Below are 10,125 nucleotides of genomic sequence, written 5' to 3'. Positions count from 1 at the left end.
CTGGAACTGAAGTTACGGGTGATTGTGAACTACCACAGGGGTGCTGTGAACACACGGTCCCAAAGAGGACTTATGGAGCAAGGGGGTAGAAAGGAGGCTGACGGGACCTGAGGGTGAACCGGGACGGCTGCCCGCCAGTTTATTGAAGAAAAGAATACACCTTTTGTAATCTGTAGTTGAACAGGGATTGGGGGTTGGGGGTTAGGAGAGGAAGAATGTGAGGTGGGGGTGTGGCTGGAGATGGGGGGGTGGGAGGGAACCACTGACCTAGATAGGCTAATAGACACCAGTTAATGTTAATGCAAGGGTCAGGAGTTCCTCTCTCCAGAGATAAGAATGGCCCTGTTTTTTAGTAAGGAGGAACTTTCTTCTGCCCCTGAGGAAATGGAACTCTCTGAGATCCTACAGCCTCTGCCTCCCTAGTGCTGGGATTAAAGGCGTGTGCCACCACGGCCCATTTTTTTTTTTTGTTTTTGTTTTTGTTTTTCGAGGCAGGGTTTCTATGTGGTTTTGGAGCCTGTCCTGGAACTAGCTCTTGTAGACCAGGCTGGTCTCAAACTCACAGAGATCCCCCTGCCTCTGCCTCCCGAGTGCTGGGGTTAAAGGCGTGCACCACCACCGCCTGGTAGAGATTTTTTTTTTTCCAAAGAATTATTTTGCTTAAAGAGTCTGCCATCTTATCCTTCAAAATGTGGGGGCCATGAAAGCTAAGTCTGGGCAGGTCATCCAAAGGGAGTTCTTAACTTCCAACCATCATCACCTGCGACTCTGGCCATCCATAGATTTAAATGGAGTCTGGAGTCTCAATAGTTTACCCTGAGATGATGCCTGGTACTGAGATTACACCCGACCCCCACTCAAGAACAGACCATTCAAAGGAAATCCCTGCATTCCAAGCACTGTAGATAGAAACACCTGCCAGTATTTCACCAGGACATCCCTAGACAAATGTCATCCAATCAGGGGTCCTGAACCTCAGAGACCCCTCACCCCCACCCCCCACCTTTACTACTATAAAAACCCAATTCAGGACTCTCTGGATATCCCAATACGTTGGACGTGCAGAGAGACCGAGTTTGCAAACTTGATTAAAATAAAGACTCTTTGCTTTTACATATGGGACTCTGTCTCCTTTGTTGGCTTTTGTGGGGACCTCAAGGATTTGGGCATAATGAAAGTCCACACCAAATTTCCCAAAGGGAAAGGGTATAAAGAAACTGTTATGCCCAGTTTGCAGGGTCCCCCGAACACCAACAAGGACACTGAATCCTGTGTGTAAAAGCAAATAAAAAAAAACTTTATTTATTCAAGTTCAAACTTGGACTCCCTATGTGCCCAAAGCATTAGCACAATCAGAGAGCCTTGGGCTTACTTGAGGTAGGGCAAATCTAGGAATGTCCCTTGGGTGGTCTGTTCCTGGGTGGTACCTGGGTGGTCTCAGTTTGTGGAATCAGGTATTGCCTCAGGGCAAACTTCTGAGACTCAGACCTCTATTGAGCTTGTTGTGGCTGGGCCCAACAGAAACTCCCAGAACACATAGGGAGAATCATTAAAAATGAAAGTGAAAAAATGTTGGGATATTGTGATCCAAAAAGTCGGAATACTGGAACTTTGTCAAGCAGCAATGATCTCCATGAAGTTCATGAGCCCCTTTGTTAGGTTTTTGAGACAGGACCTCCTTTGGGCTAGCCTATACTTGATATGTAGCCGAGGTTGGCCTTGTGCTCCAGATCCCCTCAAGTCCTAAGACTAAAGCATAAGCCATCACCCACAGAATTCTTCGCTCAGATTGTGGCTTTTAAGTCCTCACTTGGCTTTCTGGTAGTCACGAATTGAGCAGCATCTGTGCCTCCTTCAGTCTTGACAAAAGTCTTCTTAACCTGTGACTCTATCTTAGTGTGGTCTTGGGCTCAAGGCAGTCCTCCGGCCTCAGCCTCCCGAGTGCAATATTACAGGCGTGAACCACCAGGGTGGCTGCTACTTTTTTTTTTAATTACCCACGAGATACTAAATGCATGATGTCTATGGAAGGTTTAAAGTGTCCCTTCTCAAAGGCATTCCCACAGTTGAATCTGGGAGCCAACGCTCTGTCATGTAACCAGGGCGTTTAGGCTTCCGACGCTATCTTAGATTCCAGACAGGCAGAGGAAGAATCCTGCCTTTTACAAACATCTAGTGTGTCTGCACGCTTGCTCTTTGAATGCCTTCTGTGAAGTCTGAGTTAGTCCACAGGAGGATCGTTTGCTGTACAATTCTGGGTACTTTTATTCTATCCTGAAGCCCAAGTTGAGGCAAAAGGAAGAAAACCAACACCACAAAGTAGTTGAACCATGTGTGTGCAGTGGTATGATGCAACCCCCTTCATGAACACGCAGGCACACGGTAACAATAAACACATTTTAATGTTTGAAAAGAAAAATTAAGAAACCGGGCGGTGGTGGCGCACGCCTTTAATCCCAGCACTTGGGAGGCGGAGGCAGGCGGATCTCTGTGAGTTCGAGACCAGCCTGCTCTACAAGAACTAGTTCCAGGACAGGCTCCAGAACCACAGAGAAACCCTGTCTCAAAAAACCAAAAACCAAAAAAAAAAAAGAAAGAAAGAAAGAAATTGAGAAAATAAGGACTTTCTGCCCACAGTCAGGCAAATAGTTGCCAAATCTATTAAATCTATTAAGGTCAAGAAAAGTACAGGAGGGCCCAGCGGTGGTGGTGCTCGCCTTTAATCCCAACACTAGGGAGGCAGAGGCAGGTGGATCTCTGTGAGTTTGAGGCCAGCCTTGTCTACAAGAGCTAGTTCCAGGACAACTAGGACTGTTACATAGGGAAACCTTGTCTCAAAAAGAAAGAAAGAAAGAAAGAAAGAAAGAAAGAAAGAAAGAAAGAAAGAAAGAAAGAAAGAAAGAAAGAAAGATTACAGGAAAGAGTAGGGCGGAGGGGGGGGGATCCAGCTGTGGAGGGGGGAGGTACTAGTGGAATGGACAGGTGGCTCAGAGGTTAAGAGCATTGAACACGCCTCTTCTGGGAGGTCCTGAGTTCAATTCCCAGCACCCACACGGTGGCTCACAGCCACCTGTAATGAGATCGGGTTCCCTCTTCCGTCACGCAGGCACACGTGCAGGCAGAACACTGTATACATAATAAATTAATAAATCTTAAAACAAACAAACAAAAAAAAACATTCACACAAAAAAACTAAAATAGGCTTGCCGGGCGGGGTGGCATGCTTCTGTAGAGGCAGGGGGAAGGCTGGCAAATCTCTGTGAGTTCAAGGCTAGCCTGGTCTATGCTGGGAGTTCAGGGACAGCCAAAGATACACAAAGAAAGCTTATCTTGAATAAAACCAAAATTAATCTGGCAGTGGTGGCACACGCCTTTAATCCTAGCACTGGGGAGGCAGAGGCAGGTGGATCTCTGTGAGTTCTAGGCCAGCCTGGTCTACAAGAGCTAGTGCCAGGACAGGCTCCAAAGCTACAGAGAAACCCTGTCTCGAAGAAAAAAAAAGAAAAAAAAGAAAAAAACCAAAATTAAATTAAGCTAAATAATTGGTTTGAAGATTTGATTCATGTTCTTTTCTCTTTTGCCATATCTCACGTGACTCTGCCTTGGAACCTGACTAGACGCCGTGAGGTGGGATAAAGAAAGGGCAGATGCACAGACCATGAACAGCACAGATCAGGTAGCTGCACTCAGACAGAGTCCCACCAATACCAACCCAGAACCTCAGAGTGTTATGTTCCGCACGGAGGCAGGAGTTGGTCTATGCAAGCAGAACCAGTGGGTGGGCAGTCTCAGCCTGTGAACATCTGGGAGGGGGAAGCAGCAGTAGCTAGTTTTTGTACACCCTGACCAATCTTTCTCACTTGGACCCCCAGGAAGCCTTTGCCACCCCTCTGAACCTGGCCAAGAGAAGGCTTTGCCACTCCCATGGGGCTGAGTCATCAGGGTCTTTGGTATAGCAATGCCCAGGTCAGCAACACACATTCACTCAGGATTTTACTTACTCAGGGATTCCTCCGCTCCCTACATTTAAAATACATATTTATAATGCATGATTGTGGGGGTGGCCATGGTACCCCATGTGCACATGAGTACAGGTGCCCGTGGAGGCCAGAAGAGGCGTCAGATACCCTGGAGCTGGAGTAACAGGCAGTGGTAAGCCAACCGGCTGCTGGTGTTAGGAACTGAACCTGGGTCTTCTGCAAGAGCAATATGTGCCCTAAACTGCCCAGCCATTTCTGCAGCCCCTCACTTTCTTTGTCATGTATAAAAACTCTATGTGATAGTTCCAGCTGGAGCCTGGGTCCTTTGCACTAGCAGCACTGGGGTTCACACCATGCTTGGTGGTTTCCTAACAGGGAGAGTTGGTAAACAGATTCTCTCTCTCTTTTTTTTTTTTTTTTTTTGGTTTTTCGAGACAGGGTTTCTCTGTGGTTTTGGAGCCTGTTCTGGAACTAGCTCTTGTAGACCAGGCTGGTCTCAAACTCACAGAGATCCGCCTGCCTCTGCCTCCCGAGTGCTGGGATTAAAGGCGTGCGCCACCACCGCCCGGCCAGATCCTCGGGTCAGGGGTCAGATAGTTGTTGGTCTTGGAGATAGCACCAACGGTGGTCTTGGTGAAGTTGCCCAGGGTGGCAGTGCAGTCTGGGCAGTGGTCTGTCACCTTGCACGGGACAGCATGGGACTTTCCACTCTTGTTCCCCTGATAGTCTCTCCACATAAAAACATTGGAAAGCTTTGGCAAGATGGTGGGCTCTGGGATGGCCAGTGGCTACCTCCTTAGAGGACTCAATGCCCAAATCAAGGTGACCATTTTAGTCCCCAGCAGTGACAAAAAACAAAACAAACAAACATTGAACCTGGTTCGTTTCTTCTCTACTGCCACGGTTTTTCAAAACTTCAACCTTAAGGTATGCAACCCAGAAAATAAATTCATGAACTCAGACTGCTTGATGGCAAGGAGAACAGAGATCTATCTCTCTCCTGGGGACTTGTTCTGTATGTCCTTGACAGGAGGCCCAGCTGGGTGAAGTGGATGCCTTCAAGGATGCCCCCCACCTCAGCCCAAAACTGGGGCCCCGGTCATGGTGGCTCTCCAGCAGCACTAGGGTTACCTACTATTTCTATTTGGTGGTTTCCCTTTTTTAAATTATTTATTTATTTATTTATTTGGTTTTTCCAGACAAGGTTTCTCTGTAGTCATAGAAACTAGCTCTTGTAGACCAGGCTGGCCTTGAACTCACAGAAATCCACCTGCTTCTGCTGGGACTAAAGGCGTGGTTCAGCCGGGCGATGGTGGTGCACGCCTTTAATCCCAGCACTTGGGAGGCAGAGGCAGGCGGATCTCCGTGAGTTCGAGACCAACCTGGTCAACGGAGCTAGTTCCAGGACAGGCTCCAAAGCCACAGAGAAACCCTGTCTCGAAAAACCAAAAAAAAAAAAAAAAAAAAAAAGGCGTGGTTCACCACCACCCAGTGTGTTTTCCTAAAGAAGCCTTAGACAGCTTTGTGGAACTGCTTCTTTTTTTCCCCTTTATTGTGGTTTCTGGGGTTCAAAGCCAGGTCATCAGGCTTATGGTGCCAGCGCCTTTACCTGAGGAGCCATCCTGCTAGCCCAGAGAAAATACATTTTTATGTATTTTAAATTAAAATAGAGGTAAGTGGCCATTGTCTTGGCTAGTACAGATGACTGCCTCTGGGTGAATCAGTGTGGACAACTGGAAGAAGGAGGAGCAAGAGGCCAGTGTGAGAACATCCTTGCTAATACTAGCTGTTTGGTAGCAATTGCTACCTTCTCTCTACCTTTAGTCCTGCCCAGCCAGGCCCATCCCATCTGAAATAACCCGGGCTTTTGGACTTTCAGTTCCTTGGGACAAGAGGGTGCAGAGGGACTTTTCTCCAACATTTAGATTCCTGTCTCTGGAATTACACGGGTTCCCAGGGTGTAGATTGTTTCCGAGCCCGGATCTGAGGAAGACAGCACTGAGTGAATGATCAGAGGGAAGAAGAGTCTGCGGATTCCACTGAGATATCCCTGGGCTTTTGCTTGCTTGCTTGCTTGCTTGCTTGCTTGGTTTGGTTTTTCGAGACAGGGTTTCTCTTTGTAGCCCTGGTTGTCCTGGAACCCTCTTGGTAGACCAGGCTGGCCTCGAACTCACAGAGATTCACCTGCCCTTGCCTCTGAGTGCTGGGACTGCAGGCATATGCCACCACGCCCAGCTGATATCACTGGTTTCTAATCTACACATGGGCCAAACATGCTATTATATAAATAGCTAGCTTTAAAACTTGGGCTAAGCAAAAATTTCATTAAAAAAAAAACCTGAGATGTTATGGGTCATGCCAGTTACCCCAGGACACAGAAGTGTGAGGGAAGAGGATTAAAAGAGGTAACCCTCAGCTACATAGCAAGTTTGAGGCCAGCCTGGGCTATATGATATCCTACACTCTGCCTTATTCCATCACCCCTAGGTATTATTGAGAAATGGTGGCACACGCCTTTAATCCCAGCACTCAGGAGGCAGAGGCAGGCGGATCTCTGTGAGTTCGAGGCCAGCCTGGTCTACAAGAGCTAGCTCCAGGACAGGAATCAAAAGCTACCAAGAAACCCTGTCTCGAAAATAAAAAAAAAAAAAACAAAAAACAAAAAAAACAAAACAGCTTCACAGAGGTGTTTTAGCCCATGTAGTAGATGGTTGTATGTTTCCCCTGGCACACAGAAAGGCTCATGGACTATCTCTACTATCTCTGGCCTGGGGATATGATCAGTGATCAGTTGTGGCCACATCGCGGGACACCCAAACAAGACCACCATAGAGTCAGTGTCCCAGGCAAACACATTGGAGTTTATTGATTACAAGCTGGATTGACCTCAATCCAACACACCACCACAGAGGGTGGGGGAGATCAGCCCCGAGGCTTCAGGATAAGGGGACTGATTTTAAAAGGAAAACCAGCAAAATGGGGTAGTATCAGCCTTGGCCACTTTTGGGGTTGGGTAAAAGTATACATTTTTTGAATTCATTGATTGGGGTATAAGGAAATTTCAAAACAGTAGTCACTTTGATCAGGGCAGGAACAGTTCCTTGGGAATGTTTATGACTTTGCTGGGCTGCACTCACCATCCCCACCCCCAGTTAGGTCCTGTCTAAAACGGAGTTCTTTCTCAAAATGGAGCTTGTTCTGCTCCTTCAGTACAGTGGTTTCCTAGCATTCCTGAGGCTTTGGGTTCTGTCCCCAGGGCTCGGGGAATAAAGGGGATGCTGGGCTTGTAGCTCATGCTTATAACAGCAGCACTTGGAGGCCTAGGACTGCCCTCAGTGTGAGGTCATCATGGACGAGACAGCAAGGCCCTGTCTCAGGAAAGCCAAAGAAAAAATAAAGGAATTTGCCAACGATCTCCCTTGTGGTGCAGGTGCTTTTATAGAACACGTTTCTTGGTTTCAGGGAGACTTCCACACCAAGGAAGGATGCCTGAAAAGCAGTGATGAAGTGCTCTTTCCCTGGTAGGTTTAAGAGGAGGAAGACAAGAAGATGAAGGCCGGGAGCTCATTGTGCAGACCCATTCCAGGGCTTCTGTCTTTCAGCCCCCAGACACGGTGAAACTCGGGAACTGAGGAGAGACCAGTTTCTGTTTCTGCTTCTCTGCATTCTAAGTGAGAATGAGTGGGAGAGAGGGCTCTAGGGAGGACTAAGGCCGCCGATGGTCATCTCACTTTCTAGGCCTTCTCTTCCTCATCATAAAATAAGTTCGAGGGTAGGGGATGTATCTTTAAGAACTCATGCCAGGCCGGGTGATGGTAGCACACACCTTTAATCCCAGCACTCAGGGAAGCAGAGGCAGGTGGATCTCTGTGAGTTCCAGGCCAGCCTAGTCTACAAGACCTAGTTCCAGGACAGGCTCCAAAGCTACAGAGAAACCCTGTCTCGAAAAATAAAAACAAACAAACAAACAAAAAGAATTCTTATGACTTAGCAAGAATCCTAAAATCCTAATTGTGTGATTGCACACATTTCCTTTTTTCTTTTTCTTTCTTTTTCTTTTACTTTTGGTTTGTTTCCCTGTGTAATAGTCCTAGCTGTCCTGGCACTAGCCCTTGTAGACCAGGTTGGCCTCGAACTCACAGGGATCCACCTGCCTCTGCCTCCCAAGTGCTGGGATTAAAGGCGTGCGCCACCACCGCCCGGCCGCATACATTTCTTTTTATGTATGTGCATGTTGTATGCATGCCATCTGTGTGCACACTTGAATGTGGACATGTGCAAGACAGAGGTGAGGTGGGTGCCTTCCCCATCACACCCCATCATATTTTCTTGCCCTTTTTTTCCTTGTCATTTTTGTGTGTTTGGGTTTTATGTAAAAATGTTTGTGTGTGTGTGTGTGTGTGTGTGTGTGTGTGTGTGTGTAGGCACACTTGTGTGGATGTGCGTGTGAACACATGTGGAGGTTCAAAGCTGGTATCAAGAATTATTCACTGGCTGGGCGGTGGTGGCACACGCCTTTAATCCCAGCACTCGGGAGGCAGAGGCAGGCGGATCTCTGTGAGTTCGAGACCAGCCTGGTCTACAAGAGCTAGTTCCAGGACAGGAACCAAAAGCTACAGAGAAACCCTGTCTCGAAAAATCAAAAAAAAAAAAAAAGAATTATTCACTGGGCTGGAGAGATGTCTCAGCAGTTAAGAACGTGGGCTCTTCCGCAGGATCTAGGTTCAATTCCCAACAACCACATGGTGACTCACAGCAATCCATAATGAGATCAGGTGCCCTCTTCTGGCCCGCGGGAATACAGGAATACATGTAGGCAGAACACCGTATACATAATAAATAAATCTTTTTTATTCTTTTTCTTTAAAGATTTATTTATTTATTATGTATACAGTATTCTCAGTATTCTGTCTACAGGCCAGAAGATAGCACCAGATCTCATTACAGATGGTTGTGACCCACCATGTGGTTGCTGGGAATTGAACTCAGGACCTTTGGAAGAGCAGGCAGTGCTCTTAACCGCTGAGCCATCTCTCCAGCCCCCAATAAATCTTTTTTAAAAAGACACATATTACATTTTAAAAATCACTCAGCCGGGCGATGGTGGCGCACGCCTTTAATCCCAGCACTCAGGAGGCAGAGGCAGGGGGATCTCTGTGAGTTCGAGACCAGCCTGGTCTACAGAGCTAGTTCCAGGACAGGCTCCAAAGCCACAGAGAAACCTTGTCTCGAAAAAACAAAAACAAAAAACAAAAAACAAAAATCACTCATAGCTGGGCGGTGGTGACACACCCCTTTAATCCCAGCACTCCAGAGCCAGAGGCAGGAGGATCTCTGTGAGTTCAAGGCCAGCAAGGAAACATTCAAGAATGCTTTCCCACCCTTTTCACCTAGGCAAGGTCTCTCAGTCAATCCCAGAGTTTATGCTTGGCCTTGCTAGTCAGTTTGTTCTGGGTAATCCTGTGAACACCCTCTGGGGCAGGAATTACAGACAACACCCATACTGACATATTATTTAAGTGGGTTACTGGAGATCAGAACTCTGGTCTTCATGTTTGTCCAGCAAGCACTTTAATCTCCCCAGCCTATCTCTACTTCATTATTATTATTATTTCATTATTATTTTGTAATCGTTACTTACTGCCAAAGGGATGCAGTCTAGTCTCCAGATTATAGACACAGTGTCCAAGACAATTCAAGGCACATACTGGTAGCAAAGGAGACCGTATTGGGCTGCCTTATAGCCATTAGCGTTTCCATGACGTGATGGCTCGAATGAGATGCCCCCCATAGTCTCAGGCATTTAAACACCTGACTCCCAGCTGACAGCACTATTTGAAAGGTTTAGGAGATGTGGTCTTAGTGGAGGAAATCTGTTACTGGAAGCAGGCTGCTGAGGAATAATCCTTCTGTACATTGTGCAAATTATGCTGTGATTAATTTAATAAAGAAGCTGACTGGTCAACAGCTGGACAGGATAAGGTTAGGCAGAAAAAACCAGACTAAGAACACTGGGAAGAAAAAGGGCAAAGTCGGAGAGCTCGCCAGGAGTAAGACATGCTGGAGGACAGGCAAAGCCACGAGCCTCGTGGCAATACATAGATTAATAGAAACAGGTTAATTTAAGTTGTAAGAGCTTAAGTTG

This window comes from Microtus pennsylvanicus, chromosome 11, assembly GCF_037038515.1.
Source record: "Microtus pennsylvanicus isolate mMicPen1 chromosome 11, mMicPen1.hap1, whole genome shotgun sequence".
Lineage (NCBI taxonomy): Eukaryota > Metazoa > Chordata > Mammalia > Rodentia > Cricetidae > Microtus > Microtus pennsylvanicus.
Note: the sequence above shows the minus strand (reverse complement) of the source record.